The sequence below is a fragment of the Dasypus novemcinctus genome, chromosome 5, assembly GCF_030445035.2.
Source record: "Dasypus novemcinctus isolate mDasNov1 chromosome 5, mDasNov1.1.hap2, whole genome shotgun sequence".
Lineage (NCBI taxonomy): Eukaryota > Metazoa > Chordata > Mammalia > Cingulata > Dasypodidae > Dasypus > Dasypus novemcinctus.
The window spans coordinates 148,677,504-148,691,985 of NC_080677.1; the positions used below are offsets into that span (position 1 = coordinate 148,677,504).

The 14,482-nt window shown below is 41.4% G+C and overlaps 1 pseudogene; it reads left to right on the top strand.

Moving 5' to 3' along the window:
- The first annotated feature begins 2,472 nt into the window (after window positions 1-2,472).
- LOC131278436 (ras-related protein Rab-39B pseudogene) overlaps window positions 2,473-14,482 on the top strand; it is a 74,692-nt pseudogene continuing 62,682 nt past the window's right edge.

Below are 14,482 nucleotides of genomic sequence, written 5' to 3' on the forward strand. Positions count from 1 at the left end.
CCTTGTTCACTATACACAAGCCAGGCCCAATAAAGTTAAACCGGAAAACCCAAAATCCAATCTGGACCAACCAGTGGCCCCTGCCTCGAGCAAAATTAGAACTATTAGAACTCCTAGTGCAGGAACAGTTAAGCCTAGGACATACTGAGCTCTCTACTAGTCCCCATAACTCTCCCATCTTTGTGATACAGAAAAAGTCCAGCAAATGGAGATTGTTACATGACCTCAGAAATATCAATTCTCAAATGACAAAACTTGGCTCCCCACAACCAGATCTTCCCCATCCTTCCACTATTACCAGCGGTTATAACATTATTGTGATAGATCTCAAAGACTGCTTCTTCTCCATTCCCCTTCATGAGGATGACCGTCAATATTTCACATTTTCCGTACCTGTTACTAACAATGCACTCCCACAACAATGCTATCAATGGAAAGTTCTTCTGCAGGAAATGAAAAATAGCCCTGCTATGTGCCAAATTTTCGTTAGTGAAGCCACACGTCCCCTCCTACCTTTCTGTCAAATCATTCACTATATGGTTGATATCCTTATTGCCCATCCAGACACCATCCATTTACGTTTTGTCTAAAGTCCCTTCTGCATAACTTTGAACATTTGGGTCTCTCCATATCACCCGAAAAAATACAACATTGCCCACCTTACACCTTCCTAGGATATATCATCACCGGCTCTATTCGCCCAGCAGTCCCTGTTTTAAACCTGCCCGAGGACTGTACTCTTAACATGCTCCAACTGTTATGTGGCGATATCAGTTGGTTACAGCCACATCTTAATATCTCCTCTCATGAGTTAAAGCTACTGTTCGATCTTCTGGAGGGCGACCCTGATCCCTCCAGCTACCGCACAATTGGCACTGCTGAACGCCTCTGTCTCAACCTTATCAATGACAGAATAAGAGACCTTAATCTAGCTCATTTTCAACCAGACCAACCTTTCTCATCCCTAGTTATTAACACCCCTGGGACACCTACTGGTCTTCTATATCAAGTCTCCCCTCTTTTCTGGGTGCATTTAGCTCTTAGTCATTTAGGCAGAGTTACCTCCTATTGTGATGCAATAGGCATCCTTGGAAGAAAACTCAGAAAGACAGCTGTCCTTCTGTACGGTATAGAGCCTAACACCCTAGTCCTATCATTCACTCAAGAACAAACTCAACACCTAATTCAAACTGATCTAAATATGCAAATTCTCCTGTCTGGATTTACTGGTCAATTAGATAATCACCTACCAAGAGATAAACTTGTTACTGCCATGACTCTTCCATTCGTTCTCTCCTCTCACTCCTTTCCCACGACTGCCCCTATCCCTCACGCCACTGTGATTTTTACAAATGCTAACAAAACACACATTTCCATAGTAGTCAAGACCCTGGTGCCCCTGACTCTATTCATGCCGAACGGCACACAGGCTCAGTTCAACAGGGAGAGCTATACGCTCTGTTCCAAGTTTTCTTATATCATCAATCCGTTCCTCTCAATATCTTCACTGACAGTGCGTACGCAGCAAACACCATCAGCACGCTGCCACATGCTGTCTTTAAAAACAAAATGACTCTACAAGATGACATGTTACTCTTTTTAAAGTCCCTCCTTGAAAGTCACAAATATCCCTGGTTTATCCAGCACATCCGTTCCCATACTGGACTCCCAGGACCTCTTACCGCTGGCAATGCCCTGGCAGACACTTCACTCACTGTAAAACTAGTAACTACAAAATTAGATCAAGCGAGACTCCTGCATGCAAAATTCCACATGTCAGCACACTCTCTTCACCGGCTTTTTCCATCGTTGATACAACAACAGTGCAAACACCTCAACCGCACATGCAAACAATGTGGCCCCCTTCTTCCATTGGGCCCTCTTCAGCCTCAAGGAATAAATCCTCATGGCCTCCGTCCTAATGCTCTCTGGCAAATGGACATTACTCATACTTCAGCCTTCGGAAAAACCAAGTTTCTTCATGTGGTAATAGACACCTTTTCCAAATATATCTTTGCCACTGCCCTTGCAGGAGAGACGGCAAAATATGTCATTACTGCCTGCCTACCAGCCTTTAACCAAATGGGCATACCATGAACCATAAAAACAGACAATGGGCCTTGTCATTCTTCAAAGACTTTCCAGAACTTTTATAGTGATTGGCACATCACCCACAAAACTGGCATCCCATACAATCCCCAAGGTCAAGCCATAATTGAACGTACCCACTCAACACTGAAACAACAAATTCAGAAGCTAAGGGGAGAATATCCTCGAGACACTCCCAGAGATATTTTGAACAAAGTGCAAATTACTTTAAATTTCCTCACATTTGACAGCAAAAGCTGCACTCTAGCTCTCCAACACTGGGGCAGACTTAGAGATGCTCCAACCCCTCTACCTTTAGTTAGATCCCCTCACAAATCAGTGGAAGGGGCCTCACCCACTTCTAACACAGGGCCGAGGGTACGCATGTCTCTTTCCAGAAAATACAGAACAACCAGTTTGGATCCCCAGCTCTTGTGTTCAACCGTTCACGGCTTCAGAATGGCCCACACAAGCTCCTACCTCTTGAAGATCCTCATCTGCTTCTTTACCTTCCTTCCCAGGGTCCAGAGTAATGTTTACCTCTGGAAATTCCAGGTAAGACAAACTGTGTCCTCCAATGGACACATAAAAAGTCAAAACATTGGCAGTGCCCCCTGCCCAGTGTCTGGATGTTCCAGGCCAATTCTCATCCCTATAACACCCGCCGGACTTTAGTCTAACTGGAGTTCCCTAGGTACTTTCTATTGGCCATATGCATGCTTCCCATTCCAGCAAACAAATTCGTACTGCACTCGAAATAATTACAATGCCACTTATGGGGGGTGCCTTTATTGGTCTTGTCTTATTCTATCTTGGCGCCACTGCCCCATACAAAGGGAGCCTTCAAGCCACCCACAAAGTTGTCTCCTTTATCTAGTCCCCTCTAATAACTCTGTCCATCTTTATATTCGTGACCCATGGCACCCCAGGTGGGCCACTGGTGTAAAAGGAGCACTATACCATCGTGATTGGGATAAATTACCCGCCAGTCATCTTGATATCTATAGAACCTTTGTCCTCTATAATACCCCTCAAAATACCCAAAAGAAAATCCAAAATGCTGAAAAAACCCTTGAAGAAACCCTTGACCAATATAGTCCACATCCTTTCTATACCTCTATTCCCTCTTGGTCTCTTATACTCAATTATACTCTTTCATTCCTTAACGACTCCGGCATTATCCACAACCCTTCTCACTGCTTCCTTTGTGCTACGCTCAATCTCCCATTGCTTGCCACTATACATTTACCTGTCAACAATACTAATTTTACATCAAACCTTCCCTGTGAAAACCCTATACCTAACATCCCCCTGTGGAAAGTTAACTCCAATAACATCACATGTTTTCTCACTTCTCAGATAGCTCAGACAAATCCCCTATCCAGTGCGCTAACGATATAATTCTCCCCGATAATACCCATGCACCTGCAGGCAATCATTTTTGGTGTAACCACACCCTAACTACATGTCCCAACTCCAGCTACACAGGGCCTTGCATCCTAGTAGCCATTACCCCGCAACTAACATACTATGGAGAAGGCAAACTAGAAATTTTACTATCCCCATCTGTGTCAAAGAGAGCTGCCTTCCTCCCTATATTAGTAGGATTAAGCCTCACTGCCTCAGTTGCAGCTGCTGCAACCGCTGGAGGCGCCCTAGGCCATTATCACCTCCCAAAACTTTGAAAGTCAGTTGTAGTTGTTAATAGAAACCACAACAGATTCTCTCTATTCCCTGCAACGCCAGTTGACCACTCTCGCCCAAGTTACCCTACAAAATCGAAGGGCTTTAGAGTTACTCACAGCTGAAAAAGGAGGAACCTGTCTTTTCCTCCGAGAAGAGTGCTGCTATTATGCTAATGAATCTGGAATCATAGAACAAAATATTGATAAATTAAATAATCTACGCGATGAATTAATCAAATGACAACAAAGTCAAAATTCCTTCCTCAATTGGGTTTCCTCCCCTCTCATGGCATGGATTGCCCCCATACTCAGTCCCCTCATTCTAATCATGTTTCTTCTCATTATAGCACCCTGTATCTTTAAATTCCTCCAAAAGAAGCTGCAAGACATGTCCAGACTAACCTTTTTTCAGTTAGTCTCGCTCCCTACCAGCGACTCCCACAAGCAGACCCCAAATGCGAAACCACTATGTGAAGAGCGTCCCCTTCTACCACCAGCATTCATTCTACCCCGCACTCTCTCCCCTCATACACCCACTCCCCATTTCCCCTCACAATTTGTATACTTCCCAACCTTCATAACAGGCTGTAATAAATGCCCCACAACTTCACCGAAGGCAATATAATGCGTATATAGCGAGCCTATCAACATTATTGGAGAGCAGCATTAATACAACGACTAGCAGTTCGTAACAGGTTGATCACCTGTGGGAAGAGGCAACCCAAGACAGGCACGGCCATTTAACTTGGCCGTTAGCCAATGACGGGTAAGGTTCTCCTTAGATGGTGACAACCTAAGTCCAGCACAGTCACCCTTGATATTCACGTCAGTGCACCTGGCTGGTAGTCAATGACGGGTAAGATCACTTGCAGGAGAAATCAACCTAAGATTCTCTTTAGATGATGACAACCTAAGACAGGCACAGTCACCCTGACATCTACCCAATCACAAGTTCCAATGCCGCTACCTTACGCCTTTTAAAAAACAAAAATGGGGGAATTGTGGGTGAGACAAAAGACCCACTCCTCAAAGATGGCACTGAAGCGCTCAAGTAAACAACCACTGAGCCCACCTAAACTGCCCCTGCCCTCAGTAACAAGACCTCTGGAGCCAATCAGCTTTATCAAATTAACATAACCAATCCACTTCTTACACACCATCCAACCTCTCCTCACTCACCCATATATACCACTGCACTTTTTCAATAAACCAGACCTGCGCCACGAGCCTGTGTCTCCAGAGTGGTCACTGTGTGTGAGTCTGCTCTGTTCGTCACTCACCCGGGCTTAAGCCTCCTTGGTTGTCCCCGTCGCCCCCTTCCCAGGCGCACTGGCCGCAGCGTTCCGGGGGAACAACAACACAACTGGAGTGACCTATGGACTGTGGTAAGCAGTAATTATAACATTCTTGCATCTATGCCTAAGATACTGTGTTGATAATGGGGAGTATGGAAAAAGTGTGCCAAATGTACACTGTGGATGGGTAACAATCAAATCATATTATCTTACTGTAACAAATATTCCACCACAGTGGGTAGAGGAGTGTTGTTTGGGAATTCTGCACATGTGCATCATTGTTTTATAGGTTTACAACTCCTGTCATAAAAAAAATACTTAAAAAATAATAATAGTGTGGGTTGGGGGAAAAAACACACTAAATGTAAGATAAAGACTATAATTAGTAGTAAGATTCTGACACCATTCTTTCATAATTTGTAACAAATGTCTCATGACAATGCAAGGTATTGGTGGAGGGTTGATGTATGGGACCCCTGTATGATGTTATGCATGTTTGCTTTGTAAGTTCACAACTTTTACTATACACTTAATTGTTTATGAATGTTCATATAGAAATGATATAAAGATAATAATAATTGGATTGGTTAGGGGAAAATACTTTGTTTAGTAGTAACATTTTAACAATGCTCTATAATCATTAGTTAAAAAGGTTGAACAACAATGCAAGTTATTGGTGGTATGGTGAGTTATGAGAGTCCTGCATGATGTTATATATGTTTGTTTTGTAAGTTTACAACATTTCTATACTTTTGTTGTTTATGTACGCTTATGTATGAGTAATATACTTCAATAAATTTAAAAAATTAAAAAAAGGAGATGCAGCCAAGTCCTAATTCCTAGTCTGATGAATGTGACCTAATTTGGAAATTGTCTTTTTAAGGATGTGATTAGTTAAGATGAATCCAAACTGGAGTAGGCTGGACCTTAATCCATTGTGACTGGTGTCATTATGAGAAGCTGAGAAGAGATAGAGATAGACAGATACAGGAGAGAAGACCATGGGATGTTGGAGGCAGAGACTGAAGTGCTACTGCTACAAGCCAAAGAGCTCCAAGGATGCTGGTGAACTACCAGAATTGAGGAATAGTCAAGGAAGGATTCTCTTCTGAAGGTTTTGGTGGGTGCATGGCCCTGACAACATCTTAATTTCAAACTTCTAGCCTCCAGGACTGTGATGCAATAAATTTCTGTTGTTTTAAGTCACCTAATATGTGGTACTTTTAAAAATGAAAGTTCTAGTGCTAAGACAGATTTTGGTACCAAGAAATGTGGTGTTGTTGTAGCAAATGCCTAAAATATGGAAGTGACTTTGGAAATGGGTACTTGGTAAAGGCTGGAAGAATTTTCAGGTGCTTCATAGAAAAAGCTTGGATTGCCTTGAGTAAACAGTTATTAGGGAAAAAATGAACATTAAATTTGCTTCTACTGATGCCTTAGAATGAAGTTATGAATTTGCTATTGGACACTGGAAGAATGGGGTACTTGTTATAAAGTGGCAGAGAATGTATCTGAATTATGTCCTCCCATTGTGTAAAGTAGAACTTGCAAGCAACAAACCTAGATCCTTACCTGAAAAGATTCTTTAACAAAGTGTGGAAAATGTGACCTGAGTCTCCTTACTTCAAATAGTAATATGAGAAAGGAAATGGATAAATTGTTGAATTAACTGTTATGCATAAAGAAATAGCACTACACGATTAAAGAAATTCTCAGTCCGTCCACTTCATGTGCTCTAGAAACAGGACCAGAAGATGGTGGCTGAGTGAACTTCCCGGTTACTAGCTCCTGGGGGGAATCGGCTGGGAGGCGTCGGAGACTCTTTGGGACCGGCTGTTTCGGGATTTTTCCTGGTCCGGAGGTGTCTGGACATCGATTTGGAGGGAAGGTAACAGAGAGGATCCATCTGTGAAATATACACGGAGATCCCAGCTACGTGTGGAGGACTCCCTCCTTGGGTAGGCGGAGCTGAGGCAGCTAGCACCGCGGCGGGTGGCGGGCGGGAGAGCCGAGCTGCGCTGTGCCGCGGCGGGCGGCGGGCGAAGGAGACAAGCCCAGCCGAGTCTAGCCGTGCCGCGGCGGGCGGCAGGCGGGAGAGGCAAGCCGCGCTGTGCTGCGGCGGCGGGCGGTGGGCGGGGAAGCCGAGTCCGGCCGAGCCCGGCTGAGCCGCAGCGGGCGGGGGGGCCGAGCCCAGCCACGCCGCGCCGGGCGGCGGGCGGGAAAGCCAAGCTCAGCCGAGCCCAGCCGAGCCGCGGCGGGCGGCGGGCAGGGGACCGGAGCCCAGCTGAGCCCAGCCGAGCCTGGCGGCGGGGTTTCTGTTCTTTGTTTTTTGTTTTTTTTTTTAAATTTTATTTTTATTTTTTATTTTTTTTGTTGTTGTTGTTCTTGTTGTTCTTTTTTTTTTTTAATCCTCTCTTTCTTGTCCCCAATATTCTTCTTATACTATTTTACCTTAACAATACAATAGGTCCTACAGGAAATACCTCACATTTGCTGGGTTTCCTCACCCTCCCCTGCCTCATTTCTCTGTGAATAGATTTAGCCTATCTACACTATCTCTTTTCCCCTACAACTCGATATCCTCCACCATCTGCTATCTCTCCTATATTCCATCTCCCTTTCTTTGATCCACAAAGTGTCTAACTCTTAATTTCTAATACCTTTGTTTAGTTTTCCATCTGGTATTCGTCCCTGAAACTATTACCTTTCTTTTCTCTTTCCCTCTCTCACGAAAACAATAGCCTCTTAGTACGTACCACATTCCTCCCATATTCAGTCGTCTACCTCATTATAGGTACTTTCCTACTACTATAACTCTACACAATTTACATGATCTAACCTCCATCCTCCCAGAACTCATATTGTTGCTTTGTAAACATATATCACTAATACTACTTCACACTTTTTCCTTCCTTACACAATTGACTTTCCCCAGCACTAATACTTTACTTTAAAGTGAGCTTAACTAGCAATAAGAAATTGGAATAAGAAGAACAAAGTGACAAAGAGAAGATATAACACTTACGCAAAAACAACAGCTAATTAATCTCCAAGACTAGACAAAGAAGCTAAGGAACTGATTAAACCCGTCAAGAAAAAATGTTGACAAGACAGCAACAAAAATCTACAAACCAAACCAGTAATCAGGAAAACATGGCTGAATCCAATCAACAAACTGAAAATCAGGAAGGGGGGCAGGACTTCGCACAAGCAATGAAAGATCTCAGAACATTTATCACCAACAAATATGATGAAGTAATGAAAGAGGTTAACAGCGTGAAGACAACACTTGGAGGGGAAATTGCAGACATGCGCAAAAAAATAACAGATATGATGGAAATGAACACCACAATTCAAGAAATCAAAAATACACTTGCAGCAAATATCAGCAGACTAGAAGAGGCAGAGCAGAGAATTAGTGATGTGGAAGACAGTGCATTGGAAATCAAACAGATAGTAGAAGTGGTCAATAAAAAGGTAGAAAAAATCCAGATAGGACTTAGGGACCTGAATGATAACGCAAAACGCTCAAACATACGTATTATAGGCATTCCAGAAGGAGAAGAGAAGGGAAAGGGGTCAGAAGGAGTGTTGCAGGAAATAATGAATGAAAACTTCCCAAATCTACTGAAAGAGACAGATGTACATATCCAAGAAGCACAGCGCACTCCACTGGTCATAAACCCCAACAGGCCCACCCCAAGACATATATTGTCAAATTATCCAATGCTCAAGACAAAGAAAAAATTCTAAAAGCAGCAAGAGAAAAGAAAACCATCACATACAAGGGAAACTCCATAAGATTAAGTGCTGATTTCTCATCTGAAACGATGGAGGCAAGAAGGCAGTGGTATGATATAGTCAAGGTACTAAAGGAAAAAAATCTCCAACCAAGAATACTCTATCCAGCTAAACTAGCATTCAAAAATGATGGAGAGTTCAAAATATTCACAGATAAACAGAAACTGAAAGAGTATATCAACAAGAAACCTCCCCTTCAAGAAATTCTTAAGGGAATTCTGCAGGAAGAAAGGAAAAAACAGGACAGTCAGAGATGGAGGAGAGTGTAAAAGCAACAAGAAAGACAAAAATAGAAGGGGAAAATAAAATAATACAAACAAAATATAACAAACACAAATCCAACCAAAATATGGCTACCATAAATAACTCTCTAAACGTAATAACACTGAATGTCAACGGATTAAACTCACCTATCAAAAGATTCAGACTGGGACACTGGATAAGGAAATACGACCCATCTATATGCTGCCTACAAGAGACACATCTTAGACCCAGAGACTCATGGAGGTTGAAAGTGAATGGCTGGAAAACAATCATACAAGCAAACAACAACCAAAAAAAGGCAGGAGTAGCCATATTAATATCAGACAAAATAGACTTTAAATGCGAAAAAATTGTGAGAGACAAAGAAGGATACTATATTTTAGTGAAAGGGACAATTTGTCAAGAAGATCGAACAATCATAAATATTTATGCTCCTAACAAGGGCGCCTCTAAATATGTGAGGCAAACGCTGGAAAAACTAAGTGAAAGAATAGATGCATCTACAATTATAGTGGGGGATTTTAATACACCACTATCAACTCTGGACAGAACATCTCAAAAGAGAATCACTAAAGAAACAAAACATTTGAACAGTATATTAGAAGAGCTGGATCTAATAGACATATATAGATCATTACACCCAAACACAGCAGGATATACATTTTTCTCAAGCGCACATGGAACATTCTCCAAGATTGACCATATGCTAGGCCACAAAGAAAGGCTTAATGAATTCAGAAAGATCGAAATCATACAAAACAATATCTCTGACCACAGTGGAGTCAAGCTGGAAATTTGCAAGGGACAGAGATCCAGACTTCACACGACAATTTGGAAATTAAACAGCACACTCTTAGAAAAACAGTGGGTCAAAGAGGAAATCTCAAAAGAAATCAATGACTACCTTGAAACAAATGATAATGATAACACAACATACCAAAATTTATGGGATGCAGCAAAAGCGGTACTGAGAGGGAAATTTATAGCCATAAATTCATATATCAAAAAAGAACAAAGAGCAGAAATTGAAGAATTAACTGCACATTTGAAGGAATTAGAAAAACAACAACAAAGTAACCCAACAGGAAGAAGAAGGAAGGAAATAACAAAGATAAGAGCAGAACTAAATGAAATAGAAAATAAGAAAGCACTTGAAAAAATAAACAAGACCAAGAGCTGGTTTTTTGAGAAGATCAACAAAATTGACAAACCTTTAGCGAGACTAACAAAGAAAAAAAGAGAAAAGATGCAAATACACAAAATAAGAAATGAGAAAGGTGATATCACCACTGACCCCACAGAAATAAAGACTATCATAAGAGGATACTTTGAAAAACTATATTCCAACAAAAATGACAATTTAGAGGAAATGGACAAATTCCTAGAAATACATAAGCAGCCCATACTGACGAAAGAAGAAATTGATGATCTTAACAAACCAATCACAAGCAAAGAGATAGAATCAGTCATTAAAAATCTCCCAACTAAGAAGAGCCCAGGGCCAGACGGCTTCACAGGTGAATTCTACAAAACATTCCGGAAAGAACTAACACCAATCCTGTTGAAACTATTCCAAAAAATCGAAACAGAAGGAACACTGCCTAATTCCTTCTATGATGCCAACATTACCCTAGTACCAAAGCCAAACAAAGACACCACAAGAAAGGAAAATTACAGACCAATTTCTCTAATGAACCTAGACGCAAAAATACTTAACAAAATACTTGCTAATCGTATTCAACAACACATTAAACGAATTATACACCATGACCAAGTGGGATTTATCCCAGGTATGCAAGGATGGTTCAACATAAGAAAATCAATCAATGTAATACACCATATAAACAGATTGAGAGAAAAAAACCACATGATTATATCTATAGATGCAGAAAAGGCATTTGACAAAATACAGCACCCCTTCCTGATAAAAACACTCCAAAAGATCGGAATACAAGGAAACTTTTTGAACATGATAAAGAGTATATATGAAAAACCTAAAGCCAACATTGTTTACAATGGCGAAGTCCTGAAATCCTTCCCTCTAAAATCAGGAACAAGACAAGGATGCCCATTGTCTCCGCTCCTATTTAACATTGTCTTGGAAGTACTGGCTCAAGCACTGAGACAAGAACCAGATATAAAAGGCATTCAAATTGGAAGGGAAGAAGTCAAAATTTCATTATTTGCAGATGACATGATCCTATATATAGAAAACCCTGAGAGATCTTCAACAAAGCTCCTAGAACTCATAAATGAGTTCAGCAAAGTCGCAGGTTATAAGATCAATGCGCAAAAATCAGTAGCATTTCTATACACCAATAATGAGCAAGATCAGGAGGAAATCAAGAAACAAATACCATTCACAATAGTAAATAAAAAAATCAAATACTTAGGAATAAATTTAACTAAAGAGGTAAAAAACTTATACATCGAGAACTATACAAGATTGTTCAAGGAAATCAAAGAAGACCTAAATAAATGGAAGAATATTCCCTGTTCATGGATAGGAAGACTGAATATTATTAAGATGTCTATCCTACCAAAACTGATCTACACATTCAATGCAATCCCAATAAAAATCAACACAGCCTTCTTTAAGGAACTAGAAAAACTAACTATGAAATTTATTTGGAATAAAAAGAGGCCCCGAATAGCCAAAGACATATTGAAAAAGAAAAACGAAATAGGAGGAATCACACTTCCTGACTTCAAAACATACTACAAAGCTACAGTAGTGAAAACAGCATGGTACTGGCATAAGGAGAGACACACAGACCAATGGAATCGAATTGAAAGTTCAGATATAGAACCTCATGTATATAGTCATATAATATTCGATAAAGCCACCAAACCCTCTCAACTGGGAGAGAATGGCCTATTCAACAAATGGTGCCTGGAGAACTGGATATCCATATGTAGAAGAATGAAAGAGGATTACCATCTCACACCTTATACAAAGATCAACTCTAGATGGATCAAAGACCTAAATATAAGAGCCAAGACCATAAAGACCTTAGAAAGCAGTGTAGGGAAACATCTACAGGACCTTGTAATAGGAAATGGCTTCATGAATATCACACCAAAAGCAGGAGCAGCAAAAGAACAAATAGATAAATGAGACTACCTCAAAATTAAAGCCTTCTGCACCTCAAAGGAGTTTGTCAAGAAAGTAAAAAGGGAACCCACACAATGGGAGAAAATATTTGGCAACCATATATCTGATAAGAGACTTATAACTTGCATATATAAAGAACTCATATATCTCGAAAACAAAAAGATAAACAACCCATTTAAAAAATGGGAAAAAGATTTAAACAGACACTTCTCCAAAGAAGAAATACAAATGGCTAAAAAGCACATGAAAAAATGCTCCAAATCCCTAGCTATCAGGGAAATGCAAATCAAAACTACAATGAGATACCATCTTACTCCCATAAGATTGGCAGCCATGAAAAAAACAGTAGAATACAAATGCTGGAGAGGATGTGAAGAAAGGGGAACACTCATCCATTGCTGGTGGGAATGCAGAAGGATCCAACCATTCTGGAGGACAGTTTGGCAGTTTCTCAAAAAATTATTCATAGATTTGCCATATGACCCAGCAATACCACTGCTGGGTATATACCCATCAGATCTGAAAACAAGGACACAAACCGATATATGTACACCAATGTTCATAGCAGCATTGTTCACCATCGCCAAAAGTTGGAATCAATCCAAAAGTCCATCAACAGATGAGTGGATCAATAAAATGTGGTATATACACACAATGGAATACTACTCAGCTGTAAGAACCAATACACTACAATCGCACGTGATAACATGGATGAACCTTGAGAATCTTATGTTAAGTGAAGCAACCCAGGCATTGAAGGACAAATACTATATGACCTCAATGATATGAAATAAGTTAACTGCCTCAGAGAGCTAGAGTCTGGAAAAGTGGCTTACTGGAAATCGGGGGGTGGAGGAAGGATGTGAGTTAATGTCTGTAGCGGTGGAATCTGTGATGAGCTGGGGGTAAATATGAGCACAAAGAAGGGACATAATGGGGGCAAGGGGTTACCTTCGGGTGGGGTTTTCTGGGTTTGAGGGGGGCTGGGGATGGGAAGAGGGGTAATATGGTCCAAGAAATAGGTGGGAGGGAGGGGCAACATACAAACATGGGAGAGTGCCAGAAGTTCGTTGAGAACTAAATGTTGAGTAAAACGTATCAAAGTATAAATAGGAGGGTCACCTGGTTAGGACGCTCAGGGGGTATGGTCTGATGCGGGACGGACTCCGGAGGGAATAGCTGAAGGCTCATTTTGCCAAGGTGGGTTCTACCATTGGGTGGGGTGGACCCATATCCTGGGGAAGACTAATGCCGTCGAATAGAGAGAACTGTATCTCTCGTGAGAAAGGACGGCTCCCAGGGCATTAGATTGGCAGGCGTTGTGGGCCCTAAGGGGAGGGGAAAATGGACGTGCAATGGATAGAACAAAGGTAAATAAGGGGGCAAAAGAGGAGTTATGTGAGAGTACACGAGGATGAATATAAAACAGCTAATATTACACCAAAAACATATAGGGGACGACAGACTAATAATGAAAACCATAAGACAAAACATAGGATAACTAAAAAATTTAGAAAACTGTACAACCTAAATTATGGACCACATAGTAAGCACAAATGTTACCTTGTTTGAAAACTATAGTTTCGGAATCTGTACATCAGTTTCAGGAAATATGATATGAATAAGTTAAAAGATTATTGCTGTGGAAGGGAAAAGGTTTTATGGTGGATCTGGGGAAATACTGTATATTGTATATATGAATTTTGGTGATCTAAGACTCTTCTGAAGCTGACATTATGTTGGGATTCACTTTACGGGAAGTTTTGGATCACAGAGTGGTTCAACAATGGCAGCGGAGGAATACTGATATGGGATGTTATTGACAGGATATATATGGTTGACAGGGAGTTATACAGGGCATATGCCCAGGGTATATGGTAATGTCTATATATACTCATAGTGGAAACAATTAAAAACAACAGCTGGGGGGTACTGGGCTCCTGGCCGGGGGGTCACTGTTGTGGGCCCTGGGAGAGCAGCGGCAATCCTCCAGGTGCAACGGCAAGAACCAGGAAGGAAGGAGGGCCCAACAGTGGGCTCTTGATACTAATGGCTACACTTTTGAGCCTATGCACCTGCAATAAGAACAAGGCCTAGAGTAGCATTGTGCCTGGGGGTTTCCTCCTGACAGCCTTCATGTTACTCAAATGTGGCCACTCTCACAGCCAAACTCAGCGTGTAGATGTGATGCATTTCCCCCAGCGTGGGACACGACACCCGGGGATGAGCCTCCC